The sequence below is a fragment of the Choloepus didactylus genome, chromosome Y (genome assembly GCF_015220235.1).
Source record: "Choloepus didactylus isolate mChoDid1 chromosome Y, mChoDid1.pri, whole genome shotgun sequence".
NCBI lineage: Eukaryota > Metazoa > Chordata > Mammalia > Pilosa > Megalonychidae > Choloepus > Choloepus didactylus.
The window spans coordinates 43,282,425-43,301,408 of record NC_051335.1 but is presented as its reverse complement, the minus strand read 5'-3'; the positions used below and the strand labels follow the sequence as shown (position 1 = coordinate 43,301,408).

The 18,984-nt window shown below is 38.2% G+C and overlaps 1 pseudogene; it reads right to left on the bottom strand.

Moving 5' to 3' along the window:
* Nucleotides 1-18,984, bottom strand: part of LOC119524119 — an 81,644-nt pseudogene that overhangs the window by 51,631 nt on the left and 11,029 nt on the right.

The following is an 18,984-nucleotide window of genomic DNA, read 5'->3' as shown; positions in this document are numbered from 1 at the left end:
AGACCCCATTTGTAAGGCTGTGTCTATGTCCAGTATAAAAAGCCTTTTACCTGGGAACATTTGTCAAAAACAATGAGGCAACTGTTTAACATCAGTTAATAACAGTTGAGGTAAACAACAGACTAATCAAAGCTTTGGCCTAATTTGTCTTTAGGGGTTTTGAAATCTCCAACTTATTCCTGGGACTCTAAAAGGCCACCTGCATATTCAGGTAAAATCAAAGAAAGCCCTGAGCTCCCACCTCTCTGAAGTGAATGTTAAGGCAACTTTGACAACTGCTTGTCTGAGTGTAAAGTAGTGCCCCAACATACACAGAACCCTTAGGCAAAGACTGTGAGACTTAAGGGTTTCAGATATTTAAGAAATTTCTGCCCAACTACTAATTGATCATTAAACCACAAAGAATACAGACTTTACATAATTAGCTCAGAAGAGTCACTAAATAAAAACTACTACTCTAACAATCAGCAAAGGCTACATCTTTGAGAAAAGTGAAAATATAATTTCCAGAGTTACCACAATGCTCTTTTGAGAAACAAGCACTATTCCTAAAAAGGAACAAACACACACCCGATTGTGGAGAAGAAAAGAACTTATCACGGTCTTGCAAGAACCAGCGCCCAACCAAATGTGGGGGTTGGCGCCCAGAACAATAAATTCACCAGTATTTATTTCCTAAACCTAACCGCAAGTCCCTCCCGTTTCTCCATTGGCTGGATACTCCAGAGGTTACATTCTATTCGATAAGCCTAACTAGCCTGTGCAAATTTGAAACATGCAGCCCGCCCAAATTAGAAACATTTGAAATAGGTTTCCTTGCAAATTGGCAACATTAGGAACCACTGAAACAAATCCCCACCCCTGACTATAATGGTTATGCCCAGGCCTCTTTAAAGCCAGCCTGGGCTAGTTTGGTAACAAGTTAAGAGGCTATTTTGAGAACCTCTATTCCGAGACTCCACCCTGCAAGGATAGTAGATAGTGGGCAGATAAGCAGGGGGACTGACTGTGAATTACAGTTTGTCTTTTGAACCTTCTTCCAATTCTTTAACTGCTCTACCCTGCTAGGCACACCTATCGTGTGTGAAAGCTAAACTTAATCTCATTCACACTCCGTTTTCAACTAAAACTTACAAGATATGCAAAAACAAAGAGACAAACAAGAAGTATATCCCATATACAGAAACAACAGCAATTTTAAACAATACAACTGAAATAAGAAAAAAAAAAAACCACAATAGGACAGTTCAATAGACATTTAAAAGAATCAGCAACTTCAAAATGAGTCATTTACAATAATCCACTCTGAATTGTAGCGAGTAAAAAAGAATGCAGAAAAAGTAAACAATGGGAATAATAGCAAATGAGACAAAATGATACAAAAACCATGTGAAGAAATAATGGCATAAAACTTGCCAGATGTGGTTTTAAAAATATTAATCTACACATGCAAGAAGCTCAACAAACTCTAAGCAGAACAAACTCACAAGGATGCACACTAAAATTCTCCATATTCATACTGTCAAAATAAGCAAAAGAGTAGCAACTCATCGTCTACAAAAGATCCTCATAAAATTAACAACTAATTTCTCATCAGAAACCATGAGAAAGCCAGAGTGCAGAAAGACGACTTATTCAAAGTGCTAAGAGAAACGTGAAAAAGTAGAGAACCAAAAGACAAACTATTCCTTCACCCAACATTTTGAATTTTAATCCAAATACAAAAGGTAAGCGGAGGCGGGGGAAGATGGCAGACTGGTGAGCTGTATGTTTTAGTTACTCCTCCAGGAAAGTAGGTAGAAAGCCAGGAACTGCGTGGACTGGACACCACAGAGCAATCTGTCTTTGGGCATACTTCATACAACACTCATGAAAATGTCGAACTGCTGAGATCAGCGAAATCTGTAAGTTTTTGCGGCCAGGGGACCCGAGCCCCTCCCTGCCAGGCTCAGTCCCGTGGGAGGAGGGGCTGTCACCTCCGGGAAAGAGAAGGGAGAACTGCAGTGGCAGCCCTTATCGGAAACTCATTCTACTGATCCAAACTCCAAACATAGATAGACTGACACCAGACACCAGAGAATCTGAGAGCAGCCAGCCCAGCAGACAGGAGACAGGCATAGAAAAAAAAACAACACGAAAAACTCCAAAATAAAAGTGGAGGATTTTTGGAGTTCTGGTGAACACAGAAAGGGGAAGGGCGGAGCTCAGGCCTTGAGGCGCATATGCAAATCCCGAAGAAAAGCTGATCTCTCTGCCCTGTGGACCTTTCCTTAATGGCCCTGGCTGCTTTGTCTGTTAGCATTTCAATAACCCATTAGATCTCTGAGGAGGGCCCCCTTTTTTTTTTTTAATCTTTTTCTTTTTCTAAAACAATTACTCTAAGAAGCCCAATACAGAAAGCTTCAAAGAATTGAAATTTGGGCATGTCAAGTCAAGAGCAGAACTAAGAGAGCTCTGAGACAAAAGGCAATAATCCAGTGGCTGAGAAAATTCACTAAACACCACAACTTCCCAAGAAAAGGGGGGTGTCTGCTCACAGCCACCATCCTGGTGGACAGGAAACACTCCTGCCCATCGCCAGCCCCATAGCCCAGAGATGCCCCAGACAACCCAGTGTGACGGAAGTGCTTCAAATAACAGGTACACACCACAAAACCGGGCGTGGACATTAGCCTTCCCTGCAACCTCAGCAGATTGTCCCAGAGTTGGGAAGGTGGAGCAGTGTGAATTAACAAAGCCCCATTCAGCCATCATTTGAGCAGACTGGGAGCCTCCCTACACAGCCCAGCAGCCCAGAACTGCCCTGGGGGGATAAGGCACTCACCTGTGACATAGCACAATCATCCCTCAACAGAGGACCCGGGGTGCACAGCCTGGAAGAGGAGCCCACTTGCAAGTCTCAGGAGCCATACGCCAATACCAAGGACTAGTGGGTCAGTGGCAGAGACAAACTGTGGCAGGACTGAACTGAAGGATTAGACTATTGCAGCAGCTTTAAAACTCTAGGATCACCAGGGAGATTTGATTGTTAGGGCCACCGCCCCTCCCCGACTGCCCAGAAACACGCCCCACATACAGGGCAGGCAACACCAAATACACACGCAAGCTTGGTACACCAATTGGGCCCCACAAGATCACTCCCCCACTCACCAAAAAGGCTAAGCAGGGGAGAACTTGCTTGTGGAGAACAGGTGGCTCGTGGACGCCACCTGCTGGTTAGTTAGAGAAAGTGTACTCCACGAAGCTGTAGATCTGATAATTTAGAGATAAGGACTTCAATAGGCCTACAAACCCTAAAAGAACCCTATCAAGTTCAGCAAATGCCACGAGGCCAAAAACAACAGAAAATTATAAAGCATATGAAAAAACCAGACGATATGGATAACCCAAGCCCAAGCACCCAAATCAAAAGACCAGAATAGACACAGCACCTAGAGCAGCTACTCAAAGAACTAAAGATGAACAGTGAGACCATAGTATGGGATATAAAGGAAATCAAGAAGACTCTAGAAGAGCATAAAGAAGACATTGCAAGACTAAATAAAAAAATGGATGATCTTATGGAAATTAAAGAAACTGTTGACCAAATTAAAAAGATTCTGGACACTCATAGTACAAGATTAGAGGAAGGTGAACAACAAATCAGTGACCTAGAAGATGACAGAATGGAAAATGAAAGCATAAAAGAAAGAATGGGGAAAAAATTGAAAAAATCGAAATGGACCCCAGGGATATGATAGATAATATGAAAAGTCCAAATATAAGATTCATTGGTGTCCCAGAAGGGGAAGAAAAAGGGAAAGGTCTAGGAAGAGTATTCAAAGCAATTGTAGGGGAAAACTTCCCAAATCTTCTAAACAACATAAATAAACAAATCATAAATGCTCAGCGAACTCCAAATAGAATAAATCCAAATAAACCCACTCCGAGACATATACTGATCACACTGTCAAACACAGAAGACAAGGAGCAAGTTCTGAAAGCAGCAAGAGAAAAGCAATTCACCACATACAAAGGAAACAGCATAAGATTAAGTAGTGACTACTCAGCAGCCACCATGGAGGCAAAAAGGCAGTGGCACGATATATTTAAAATTCTGAGTGAGAAAAATTTCCAGCCAAGAATACTTTATCCAGCAAAGCTCTCCTTCAAATTTGAGGGAGAGCTTAAATTTTTCACAGACAAACAAATGCTGAGAGAATTTGCTAACAAGAGACCTGCCCTACTGGAGATACTAAAGGGAGCCCTACAGACAGAGAAACAAAGACAGGACAGAGAGACTTGGAGAAAGGTTCAGTACTAAAGAGATTCGGTATGGGTACAATAAAGGATATTAATAGAGAGAGGGAAAAATATGGCAAACATAAACCAAAGGATAAGATGGCCGATTCAAGAAATGCCTTCACAGTTATAACGTTGAATGTAAATGGATTAAACTCCCCAATTAAAAGATATAGATTCACAGAATGGATCAAAAAAAATGAACCATCAATATGTTGCATACAAGAGACTCATCTTAGACACAGGGACACAAAGAAACTGAAAGTGAAAGGATGGAAAAAAATATTTCATGCAAGCTACAGCCAAAAGAAAGCAGGTGTAGCAATATTAATCTCAGATAAAATAGACTTCAAATGCAGGGATGTTTTGAGAGACAAAGAAGGCCACTACATACTAATAAAAGGGGCAATTCAGCAAGAAGAAATAACAATCATAAATGTTATGAACCCAATCAAGGTGCCACAAACTACATGAGAGAAACACTGGCAAAACTAAAGGAAGCAATTGATGTTTCCACAATAATTGTGGGAGACTTCAACACATCACTCTCTCCTATAGATAGATCAACCAGACAGAAGACCAGTAAGGAAACTGAACACCTAAACAATCTGATAAATGAATTAGATTTAGCAGACATATACAGGACATTACATCCCAAATCACCAGGATACACATACTTTTCTAGTGCTCACGGAACTTTCTCCAGAATAGATCATATGCTGGGACATAAAACAAGCCTCAATAAATTTAAAAAGATTGAAATTATTCAAAGCACATTCTCTGACCACAATGGAATACAATTAGAAGTCAATAACCATCAGAGACTTAGAAAATTCACAAATACCTGGAGGTTAAACAACACACTCCTAAACAATCAGTGGGTTAAAGAAGAAATAGCAAGAGAAATTGCTAAATATATAGAGACGAATGAAAATGAGAACACAACATACCAAAACCTATGGGATGCAGCAAAAGCAGTGCTAAGGGGGAAATTTATAGCACTAAATGCATATATTAAAAAGGAAGAAAGAGCCAAAATCAAAGAACTAATGGATCAACTGAAGAAGCTAGAAAATGAACAGCAAACCAATCCCAAACCAAGTAGAAGAAAAGAAATAACAAGGATTAAAGCAGAAATAAATGACATAGAGAAACAAAAAAACAATAGAGGATAAATATCACCAAAAGTTGGTTCTTTGAGAAGATCAACAACATTGACAAGCCCCTAGCTAGACTGACAAAATCAAAAAGAGAGAAGACCCATATAAACAAAATAATGAATGAAAAAGGTGCCATAACTGCAGATCCTGAAGCAATTAAAAAATTATAAGAGGATATTATGAACAACTGTATGGCAACAAACTGGATAACGTAGAAGAAATGGACAATTTCCTGGAAACATATGAACAACCTAGACTGACCAGAGAAGAAATAGAAGACCTCAACCAACCCATCACAAGCAAAGAGATCCAATCAGTCATCAAAAATCTTCCCACAAATAAATGCCCAGGGCCAGATGGCTTCACAGGGGAATTCTACCAAACTTTCCAGAAAGAACTGACACCAATCTTACTCAAACTCTTTCAAAACATTGAAGAAAATGGAACACTACCTAACTCATTTTACGAAGCTAACATCAATCTAATACCAAAACCAGGCAAAGATGTTACAAAAAAGGAAAACTACCGGCCAATCTCCCTAATGAATATAGATGCAAAAATCCTCAACAAAATACTTGCAAATCGAATCCAAAGACACATTAAAAAAATCATATACCATGACCAACTGAGGTTCATTCTAGGCATGCAAGGATGGTTCAACATAAGAAAAACAATTAATGTATTACAACACATTAAAAACTCGAAAGGGAAAAATCAATTGATCATCTCAATAGATGCTGAAAAAGCATTTGACAAAATCCAACATCCCTTTTTGATAAAAACACTTCAAAAGGTAGGAATTGAAGGAAACTTCCTCAACATGACAAAGAGCATATATGAAAAACCCACAGCCAGCATAGTACTCAATGGTGAGAGACTGAAAGCCTTCCCTCTAAGATCAGGAACAAGACAAGGATGCCCGCTGTCACCACTGTTATTCAATATTGTGCTGGAAGTGCTAGCCAGGGCAATCCGGCAAGACAAAGAAATAAAAGGCATCCAAATTGGAAAAAAAGAAGTAAAACTGTCATTGTTTGCAGATGATATGATCTTATATCTAGAAAACCCTGAGAAATCGACGATACAGCTACTACAGCTAATAAACAAATTTAGCAAAGTAGCGGGATACAAGATTAATGCACATAAGTCAGTAATGTTTCTATATGCTAGAAATGAACAAACTGAAGAGACACTCAAGAAAAAGATACCATTTTCAATAGCAACTAAAAAATCAAGTACCTAGGAATAAACTTAACCAAAGATGTAAAATACCTATACAAAGAAAACTACATAACTCTACTAAAAGAAATAGAAGGGGACCTTAAAAGACGCAAAAATATTCCATGTTCATGGACAGGAAGGCTAAATGTCATTAAGATGTCAATTCTACTCAAACTCATCTACAGATTCAATGCAATCCCAATCAAAATTCCAACAACCTACTTTGCAGACTTGGAAAAGCTAGTTATCAAATTTATTTGGAAAGGGAAGATGCCTCGAATTGCCAAAGACACTCTAAAAAAGAAAAACGAAGTGGGAGGACTTACACTCCCTGACTTTGAAGCTTATTCTAAAGCCACAGTTGCAAAAACAGCATGGTACTGGCACAAAGATAGACATATAGATCAATGGAATCGAATTGAGAATTCAGAGACAGACCCTCAGATCTATGGCCGACTGATCTTTGATAAGGACCCCAAAGTCACTGAACTGAGCCATAATGGTCTTTTCAACAAATGGGGCTGGGAGAGTTGGATATCCATATCTAAAAGAATGAAAGAGGACCCCTACACCTCACCCTCTACACAAAAATTAACTGAAAATGGACCAAAGATCTCAATATAAAAGAAAGTACCATAAAACTCCTAGAAGATAATGTAGGAAAACATCTTCAAGACCTTGTATTAGGCGGCCACTTCCTAGACTTTACACCCAAAGCACAAGCAACAAAAGAGAAAATAGATAAATGGGAACTCCTCAAGCTTAGAAGTTTCTGCACCTCAAAGGAATTTCTCAAAAAGGTAAAGAGGCAGCCAACTCAATGGGAAAAAATTTTTGGAAACCATGTATCTGACAAAAGACCGATATCTTGCATATACAAAGAAATCCTACAACTCAATGACAATAGTACAGACAGCCCAATTATAAAATGGGCAAAAGATATGAAAAGACAGTTCTCTGAAGAGGAAATACAAATGGCCAAGAAACACATGAAAAAATGTTCAGCTTCACTAGCTATTAGAGAGATGCAAATTAAGACCACAATGAGATACCATCTAACACCGGTTAGAATGGCTGCCATTAAACAAACAGGAAACTACAAATGCTGGAGGGGATGTGGAGAAATTGGAACTCTTATTCACTGTTGGTGGGACTGTATAATGGTTCAGGCACTCTGGAAGTCAGTCTGGCAGTTCCTTAGAAAACTAGATATAGAGTTACCATTCGACCCAGCGATTGCACTTCTCGGTATATACCCGGAAGATCGGAAAGCAGTGACACGAACAGTTATCTGCACGCCAATGTTCATAGCAGCATTATTCACAATTGCCAAGAGATGGAAACAACCCAAATCTCCTTCAACAGATGAGTGGATAAATAAAATGTGGTATATACACACGATGGAATACTACGCGGCAGTAAGAAGGAACGATCTCGTGAAACATACGACAACATGGATGAACCTTGAAGACATAACGCTGAGCGAAATAAGCCAGGCACAAAAAAGAGAAATATTATATGCTACCACTAATGTGAACTTTGAAAAATGTAAAACAAATGGTTTATAATGTAGAATGTAGGGGAACTAGCAGTAGAGAGCAATTAAGGAAGGGGGAACAATAATCCAAGAAGAACAGATAAGCTATTTAACGTTCTGGGGATGCCCAGAAATGACTATGCTCTGTTAATTTCTGATGGATATAGTAGGAACAAGTTCACAGAAATGTTGCTATATTATGTAACTTTCTTGGGGTAAAGTAGGAACATGTTGGAAGTTAAGCAGTTATCTTAGGTTAGTTGTCTTTTTCTTACTCCCTTGTTATGGTCTCTTTGAAATGTTCTTTTATTGTATGTTTGTTTTCTTTTTAACTTTTTTTTTTCATACAGTTGATTTTAAAAAAGAAGGGAAAGTTAAAAAAAAAAAAAAAAGAAAAACAAGGAAAAAAAAAAGATGTAGTGCCCCCTTGAGGAGCCTGTGGAGATGCAGGGGTATTTGCCTGTCCCACCTCCATGGTTGCTAACATGACCACAGACATAGGGGACTGGTGGTTTGATGGGTTGAGCCCTCTACCGTAAGTTTTACCCTTGGGAAGACGGTTGCTGCGGAGGAGAGGCTAGGCCTCCCTATTATTTGTGCCTAAGAGTCTCCTCCTGAATGCCTCTTTGTTGCTCAGATGTGGCCCTCTCTCTCTGGCTAAGCCAACTTGAAAGGTGAAATCACTGCCTTCCCCCCTACGTGGGATCAGACACCCAGGGGAGTGAATCTCCCTGGCAACGTAGAATATGACTCCCGGGGAGGAACGTAGACCCGGCATCGTGGGATGGAGAACATCTTCTTGACCAAAAGGGAGATGTGAAAGGAAATGAAATAAGCTTCAGTGGCAGAGAGATTCCAAAACGAGCCGAGAGGTCGCTCTGGTGGGCACTCTTACGCACACTTTAGACAACCCTTTTTAGGTTCTAAAGAATTGGGGTAGCTGGTGGTGGATACCTGAAACTATCAAACTACAACCCAGAACCCATGAATCTCGAAGACAGTTGTATAAAAATGTAGCTTATGAGGGGTGACAATGGGATTGGGAAAGCCATAAGGACCACACTCCACTTTGTCTAGTTTAGGGATGGATGAGTAGAAAAATAGGGGAAGGAAACAAACAGACAAAGGTACCCAGTGTTCTTTTTTACTTCAATTGCTCTTTTTCACTCTAATTATTATTCTTGTTATTTTTGTGTGTGTGCTAATGAAGGTGTCAGGGATTGATTTAGGTGATGAATGTACAACTATGTAATGGTACTGTAAACAATCGAAAGCACGATTTGTTTTGTATGACTGCGTGGTATGTGAATATATCTCAATAAAATGATGATTAAAAAAAAAAAAAGACTAGGTCTTCTAAATACAATCTGGTATCGTGGATTGAATCCTGGAACAGAAAAAGGGCATTACCGGAAAAAAACTGGTGAAATCGCAGTAAAGTCTGCAGTTTAGCTAATTGTATTGTACCGATATCAAGTTGTTGGTTTTGACAAATATTCAATGGTTATGTAAGAAGTAGTCTTTAGGGGAAGCTGGGTGAAGGCCATACAGGAATACTCTGTAATATCTTTACAATTCTTCTATAAATCTAAAATCATTTCAAAATAAAAGTGTGTTTTTCTTTAAAAAAAAATGGTAAGCACCTCTGATTAACTCCACAAGATCGTGTCTTTTTCTAAATATTGTGATTACACTAAGTGGTAATGGATTAGAAAGCCCATAAATTCTTCCCATAATTCCTAAAAACAGAAGTTACCTTTTCCTTTATTCCCATCCCCCATGTAAAGGATTTGTCACAATCCAGGTGACATTTCTGGATAATATAGCCACTGGTAAAAACATACTTGAAAAGCAACCATTTTCTTTTGCAAAATCTGTATAGATAAAAGTACAGCAACAGATTTTAAAAACTACATCATAAAACTTTCTTAATGCTGAAGTTATTCTACACATAAAACCAAAATGTATTATTCTCTACACTAAAAGTAATTTTTTACATACTTGCAAAATCATGCTACGATCTAAAATCAGTTAACCAATGTCCCCTCACCCACTCCATACTGAATTAAAACCTCAAATTATACACATCTTCAGAAATGCATTTTACATGAAAAGTACCAAGAAGAGCCACAAATACAAGCTTACTGATGAGAATAAAACTCCTACCAATAAATCCTGGAGTAGGATACTGAAGATCATTGTGTTCTGCAAAAAGTGAAACAATTCTGGAAAAGATTGGTTTACATATGAGTTTTCCTTCACTATCTTTGGAAACAATACCAGGTCTGACTTCTATCTCCTGGCCCATCTAAAACATACAAATGAGTAATTAATATATTTGGGACAACTCAATTACTGTTTATATGTAACAGTCAAAGACTTAGACGTCTTTTAAAAAGACAATCCTTCCTTTACTTGCAAGAATGATTTCAAACGTTAAGTATTAAAAAAAACAAACCAAAGAAAACGAAAATGTGGAAGACTTATGGAACCACCATCACCCAAGTGTAAATAATTACTTTAACAAATCTGATTTGTTTCAGCAGAGGAAAATCTATCATTGTGATGGACTTCCTGTCTTAATGAAAGGGGAAAAAAAAAAAATCCACATCATCATCTCAACTGAAACAGTAAAAGCATTTGCCAAATCTTGACCATCTTTTCTTGGTTAAAATAAAAAAAAAAACCCTTAGTAAACAAATAATAAAGGGGACTTCCTCAACACAAAAAGGTCTTGTAGAAAAACCCACAGCTAATAAGATACTCAATGGTGAAAAAATGAATATTTACCCCCAAGATCAAGAACAAAACAAGTATGCTCCCTGTCACCACTAATCCCCAACATTGTAATGGAGTGCTAGACAGGGCAATCACGTAAGAAAGAAAAGCCACCCAACTTTTATTTCAGCTTTGCAATGAAAAAGGAAGTAATAAAACTACCCTTAACTAGCAGATGACATGATCCCTTATTTAGAAAATCCAGAATAATCCACAGGAAAGCAACTAGATCTAATAAATATATTCAGCAAAGTTGGCAGAATACAAGATCAATGCACAAAAATCATAAGTGTTTCCACACACCACTAATGAACAATATGAAAAGGCAATCAAGGAAAAAATTCCATTTACAATAACTAAAATCATAAGCAAATAATCTAAGAATAAATTTAAGTAAGGATATGTGAGAGAAACATGCAGAAAAATATAAACCATTACTGAAAGAAATTTTAAAAGACCAAAAGAAATGAAGACTTAATATTGTTAAGATTTCAGTACCATCTGGAGCAATTTACAGAATTAAAAGACCAATTAAATTTCCATTAGCCTTCTTCATAGAAATGGAAAAGTCAATAATCAAATTCATATGAAAGGGCAAGGGATACTGAGAAGCAAAAATTATTTTGAAAAAGAACAAAGTTGTAGTACTCATTATTTCCCGATTTGAACACTTATTACAAAGCTACAGTGATCAAAATAGGGTGGCACCAGCTCAAGGGGAGAAATAGAATTGAGAGAGAAATATACACACACATGAATGGCCAACTGATCTTCAACAAGGGTGCCAATTCCGATCAATGGGGAAAGAATCATTTCTTCAATGTTATGTTCCCAGGAAAACCAGATATGCATATGCAAAAGAATGAAAGGGAATCCCTATACCTCATACCATATATAAAAATTATCTCAAAATGTATCAATGACCTATACATAAGAGTTAAAACTATAAAACTGCTAAAAGTAAACATAGGGAACCTTTCTCAGAACTATGTATAATACAAGAACAAAAGAAAAAAGATAAATTGGGCTTCAGATTTTTAGAAATGTACACATCTAAGGCCACTATCAAGAAAGTAGAAAGATAACCTAGAGAATAGGAGAAAATATATGGAAATCATGTATCTGATAAGGTTTTAATATCCAATATATATCTAAAGAAGTCCTACTCAACAACAAAAAAGATAAAATAAGGCCCAAGAATGTAAACAAGACATTTCTCAAAAAAAAAAAAAAAAAAAAGATATCAAAACCACAGAGAGAAACTATCTCATTTCCACTAGGATGTCTATTAAAACAAAAAAAGAATCTGTTGGCAAACAAATGGTAATGTACAATGTAAAGTGGTGCAGCTGCTATGGGAAGTCTGTATTTCCTCCAAGTTAAACTTAAAAACTTCCATATAACCCAGGAATCCCATTCTTAGGACTACGAACTGAAAGCAGGGACTCAAAGACAAATATTTGCATACCAATGTTCACAGCAGCATTGTTCATAATAACCAAAAGGTGGAAGGAAACAAAATTTCCATCAGCAATGAACAGACAGACAACCTGTGGTGTATATAATAGAGAATTACTCAGCCTTAAAAAAGAATGCAGTTCTGATACACACTACTATTGATGAACCTGAAGACTACTGCATGAAATAAAACAGACAAAAAGGGACAGTTATATATGACTGCATTTATACACAATATCTGGAGTATGCACTCATAGATATATAGTATATGTTTATCAGGGCTGGGGAAGCAGGCAGAATAGAGAATGAATATGTAATGGATATAGTGGGGTTTCTATTTAGGGTGATGTGATAGTTCTGCTAATGAATGGTGTGCTTGGTAGTGGTTAAAAAGAGAGAGATTAAAGTGACAATAACTATTAAAAGCAATATCTGATCCCAGAGTGGATCTAACAATGGAGGAGAAAAGGCCCAATAAGATGTTTCTGGAATATATGAAAACACTGGCACATAAGACTGTAAGCTTTTTGTCAATATTAAATTTCATGAACTTCATAACTGTACTTACATAAGTGAATATACTCGTTCTTAGGAAATGTACATGGAAGTACTATGTGTTCAAGGAGCATGATGTACACAACCTATTGTCAAATATTTAGAAAACACATAAATGGATGGATGGATGGAAAGAAAAAGAATGATACAAAAAATGTTACAAAATGTTAAAATTGGCATTTGGGTATATGGAGACAGGTGTTTAGGTCAGAGTCCTCTGCATGTGTTTTGTACTGCTTTTGCAACTAGGGAAGTTTGAAATGATTTCAAAATAAAAATTTTAAAAAGAAAAACACAAACCTATCATTTAGACAGAGGACATACTTAAAACTATTATTAAAAATGTAATGTACTTTATTACTTAAAATATATTTTAATACATTTTAAAATTAAAAGTACATTTTTAAAGAATTTTACTGTTTCATTTGGTTTTACCTTTTCTTTCTATTTAAGAAGAAAAGAGATTAAAAAAAATTTACCTTTAGTATTCCCTTTAAAATACTACCACCAGCTACACCTCCCTTGAGGTCATCGACCTCACAGCCTGGTTTGTTTACATCAAAGAATCTAATAACTGGGATTAAGGAGGGACAGAAAGGGGGAAAAAAACAAACATTAAAGCTCATTTTATTTTTTTAATTAAAATAAATATTTTTCCAAGTCAATTTTCAAAATGACTAGATTTGTGGTGACTTTGTAGCAAAGTAAATCATTATTATTCCAATGCTTACTATTCTGTTACAGTGGAAAAGTGAAAATAACTTGATCAATAAGTAACATGTTGCAGTATATACATTAACATACAATATTAATGCCCAAAATACAATCCCATTACCATTTGAAAAACAAGAGAGAGAAAAGTACATGCATATGCATGCTTATATGAGAACATGAACAGAGGGAAAGAGGTATGGCAATAATATACCAGTTTACTTCAAGGATACTGATTTTTTTTCTTTATGTATTTTTATATCGTATCACCTTTGGAATAAAAAATTAGTTTTAAATACACAAAACAGGAGGTGACATCATCAATATGGTGACATAAACAGCTACTGAAAACTTTTCTTCAGAGATTCAACGGAAAAAAGGGACAAAACTGAATTGTTTAAAATGCTGGAGGAGGACATAAACTGAGTAAGACCCTGCAAATGCTGAACTGAAGAAAGAGAAGAAATATTGGGTAGGAATTTTCCATCCCAGACTACTCAGTTGTCTTTCTGTGCGGAAAAGGTACAGAAGCATCAGATGGGACCCCTCTCACAGGGGACATAGATTTTGAAACCTCACAACAGTGAAAAATACCCTCAATGTTTGAAGACCTGGTGGACGGGAGGACAATTCAAGGCCCAGATCAGTGAAGGGTAAACAGACTGAAAAAATGCAGACATAGATGAATTTTCAGCCCAGGGTATGAAAGCCCATCTTCATCCTTGAAAGCAGCAGCAGTCAGCGGCTGAGCTCCAAGGCAGAACAGCTTCTGAGGATGACTAAGTTACCAATAAAGCCAAGTGCTGGACAGCCCTTTCACAGGAACACAGAAGCAGGTCCACACGCCCTGTACAGAAAACCAGCACTGTTTGGCTGCGAAACAGGGAAGACCCAACTGTTAAGCAGGGACCCAAAACAAACCCAGGTCTTACTAGCTGGTAGAAAACAGAGCACCACTGGAAGCCAACAGATTTGTAATACCACACACAGTGAACTTGCTGGGGTGACCAGTGCCTACCTCCCATCCTAGTGGCAGGCCACAATGGCCACCTGATTTTGGAGGGAAGAATTGGGGAGCAGAGCGAATCTGACAACTGGCCAGGAGAGAAACAAAGACAAGATAGAGATCAGAATCAACCAACAAGAAAACCTCACACAAACGAGAGAAAACAACCTCCAGAATAAACCGCTCAAGAAAACCATGTCAGAAGAGCAGAAAATCACGAACCGCATCAGGAAATGGGAAGATAAAGCCCAGTCAAAGGGAGAAACTAACATTTCAACTGAGATTCAGGAGTCGAAACAACTAAAAGTACAGATGTTTAAACAAATCTTTAAATCAAATCAATGAGGTGATAGAGAATGTGACAAAGAGATAAAGGATATAAAGAAGTTACTGGTGATTGTAAGGAAGTTAGTAAGCTCAAAAAAACAATGGCAGAATTTATGGGAATGAAAGGCACAATAGTAGGAGATGGAGACATACAACAGCCGACTTAGAAAGGCAGAAGAAAAGATCAGTGAGATGGAGGATAGGACATCTGAAATCCTGCACACAGAAGAAAAGATAGGGAAAAGAATGGAAAAATATGAACACGGTCTCAGGGAACTGAAAGACAACACAAAGTACATGAATACACGCATTACAGGTGTCCCAGAAGGAGAAGAGAAGGAAAAAGCAGCAGAAGAAATAATAAAGGAAATGATCAATGAAAATTTCCCAACTCTTATGAAAGACATAAAATTACAGGTCCAAGAGGCACAGCATACCCCAAACAGAATTGATCCAAACAAACCTACTCCAAGACACTTACTAATCAGATTTTCAAATGTCAAAGACAAAGAGAGAATTCCAAAAGCAGCCAAGAGAAAAGCAAGCCATAACACACAAGGGAAGCTCGAAAAGACTAAGTATGGATCTCTCAACAAAAACCATGAAGGCAAGAAAGCAGTAGTGTGACATACTCAAGATAATGAAAGAGAAAATCTGCCAATCCTATACCAGCACAACCGTCCTTCAAATATGAGGGAGAGTTTAAAATATTTACAGACAGACACCGAGAGAGTTCGTGAACAGGAGACCTCCTTCACAGGTAATACTAAAGGGAGTGCTACAGACAGACAGGAAAAGACAGGAGAGAGAGGTTTGGAGAAGCGTGTAGAAATAAAGATAGCAGGAGACAGAGGGAAGAGACTGGACATTCAATGTTGAAGGAATACAGAATGTTCTACAGGATTGATTACAGAGATTTAAAACTGGATAGAGATCAGACACCCAGGGGAGTGAATCTCCCTGGCAATGTGGAATATGACTCCTGGGGAGGAATGTAGACCTGGCATCATGGAACGGAGAACATCTTCTTGACCAAAAGGGGGATGTGAAAGGAAATGAAATAAGCTTCAGTGGCAGAGAGATTCCAAAAGGAGCTGAGAGGTCACTCTGGTGGGCATTCTTACGCACACTTTAGACAACCCTTTTTAGGTTCTAAAGAATTGGGGTAGCTGGTGGTGGATACCTGAAACTATCAAACTACAACCCAGAACCCATAAATCTTGAAGACAATTGTATAAAAATGTAGCTTATAAGGGGTGACAATGGGATTGGGAAAGCCATAAGGACCACACTCCCTTTTGTCTAGTTTATGGATGGATGAGTAGAAAAATAGGGGAAGAAAACAAACAAACAAACAGACAAAGGTACCCAGTGTTCTTTTTCACTTCAATTGCTCTTTTTCAGTTTAATTATTATTACTGTTATTTTTGTGTGTGTGCTAATGAAGGTGTCAGGGATTGATTTAGGTGATGAATGTACAACTATGTAATGGTACTGTGAACAATCGAATGTACGATTTGTTTTGTATGACTGTGTGGTATGTGAGTATCTCTCAATAAAATGAAGATTAAAAAATGGATAGAACAATACAGTGTGATGGTAGCACAATACTGTAAGTACACTGAAAAAAGATGACTTTGAATATGGTTGAAAGAGGAAAGTTAGCGATCTGTATGACCAGAAGTAAAGACAGAAGTTAAGGACTGGGACCATATAACTTGGGGAAACTTAGAGTGGTCAACATGTGTGATTAAATGTACAAATATAACAATGTTTTTGCATGAAGGAGCAGCAAGAAAGAATGAAGTTGTCAGGTATGCAGTGAGGTGAATGGACTATGAGGACAGCAGGCTGAGTAAAAGCAGAATTGAAAGCACAAACATTATAAAGCCTCACTAATATGGACTAGTAACAGTGTGTAAACTCTAAGAACTGAATCTGGGAGCATGGGCTGTAAGGGGAAGGCTTGTGTGGAGGTTCCTAGATGGTAAGCTCCTACAGCAGTCACATTTATTCATGAGTTGTAACAGTTAATTCTAAATTGGAGGGATTCTGAGCTGTGTGTTGACAGTGTCATCCCTGGAGCTTCAGGTGTCTGTGTGGCACCTGGGACTCGGGGCCATGGTTCGGCAGCTGTGAGTTACAGCATTGCCCCATGAAATCAACAGCTACAGAGGCTGAAAAGGAGATTAGACTTCAAGCAGAAATGTGAACAAAATGGAGGGCTGAGATTCAGGTAGATTAGACTAAAGGGTACAAGACGTTACTAACTAAGTTTTGGAACTTTGACTTCTGTGTGGGACCAAGGGAAGAGATGGTTATATGGTGCGAAATCTGTATTTTATGTAGCACAATGTACAATTTAACTTGTATGGTCAGTTTACACAAATGCCATGACTGTATAGAACCTTGACTAGGGAGTGAGACCTTGTTGTTTGTACAGGTGAGCATAAAGCCTGACCCACTGATTTAACCCAGAGTAATCTGGACAGAGAATAAAAAGTTTTTACAAAACTCCTGTACCAGTTTGTATATATTACGTCTCCTAGAAAAAGCCAGGTTGTTTAATGCATTCTTGTGGGGGCGCGTATTAGTAGGGATTGGATTGGAACCTATTGGTTCAGTGTCAATGGAGATGTGACCCACCCAACTTTAGGTAATAACTCTGAATAATTTCCATGGAGGTGTGGCTCTGCCCATTCAGTGTGGGACTTTTTTAGTTTATTAGAGCACTGTGTAAGCTCAGACAGGAGCAGCTCATAGCTAGCTGGAGCTGAGACTGCCATTTTGAAGACAGCCGTTCAAAGCTGATGCAGACATTTTAGAGAACACCATTTTGAAACACAACCCAGGAGCAAGCAGACGCCAGCCACATCTCTTCCCAGCTAACAGAGATTTTTCGGATGGCAATGGCCCTTCTACAGTGAAGGTACCCTTTGCTGTTGGACACTTTATGGCCTTAAGACTGTAACCGTGTAACCAAATAAACCGCCTTTTATAAAAGTCAATCCATTTCTGGTGTTTTGCATTCCAGCAGCATTAGCAAACTAGAACAGCTCCCTTGAAGGACTGTGGAAAAATACGGAAATACTAAACTTCGCCACATGGGGAATTCCTCATATTCTCGCAAGCACTGGCAACTACTAGCTTGATGGGCAGAGCCCTCGATCTTGAAGCTTGCCCTTCCAAAACTTGATACTACAAAGGAAAGGCTAATCCTACTCATACATTGTGCCTAGGAGTCACCCCCAGAGGGCCTCCTTTGTTGCTCAGCTGTGGCCTCTAGTAAATTCACCATCCTCCCCACTAAGGGGGACATGACTCCCAGAGGTATTAACTTCCCTGGAAATGTGGAACGTGACTCCCAGGAATGAGCCTGGACCCTGCATAGTGTGACTGAGAAAGCCTTTTGGACCAAAAAGGGGGACGAGAACTGAAACAAAATAAAGTTTCAATGGCTGTGAGATTTCAAATGGAGTCAAGAGGTAATTCTGGAGATGACTCATATAGATACCCATTTTTGGTTTATTAGAATAGTTAGAAAGAATTATCTGAAATTGCTGAATTGCAATCTGGTATCAGAGATATGTTGAAGGCAAGCATATAACTATATAGCTTATAAGGTGTGACTGTGTGACTGTGGAAACCTTACGCTCACACTCCCTGTACCCAATGTATAGACAAACGAGTAGAAAAAATGGGGACAAAAAAGTAAATTAATAATATGGAGGAAGGGGATGTGGGATATTTAGAGTGTTCATTCAACTTTATTTTGATTCTTATTTTTATTTTTTGGAGTAACAAAAAAAAATGTTCAAAAATTGACTGTGGTAAAGAATGCACAACACTATGATGATACTATGAACAACTTCTTTACATTCTGGATGACTGTACTATATGTGAATACACTTCAATTAAAAGAAAAGTAAATGAGGAGGGAGAAGGGGTAC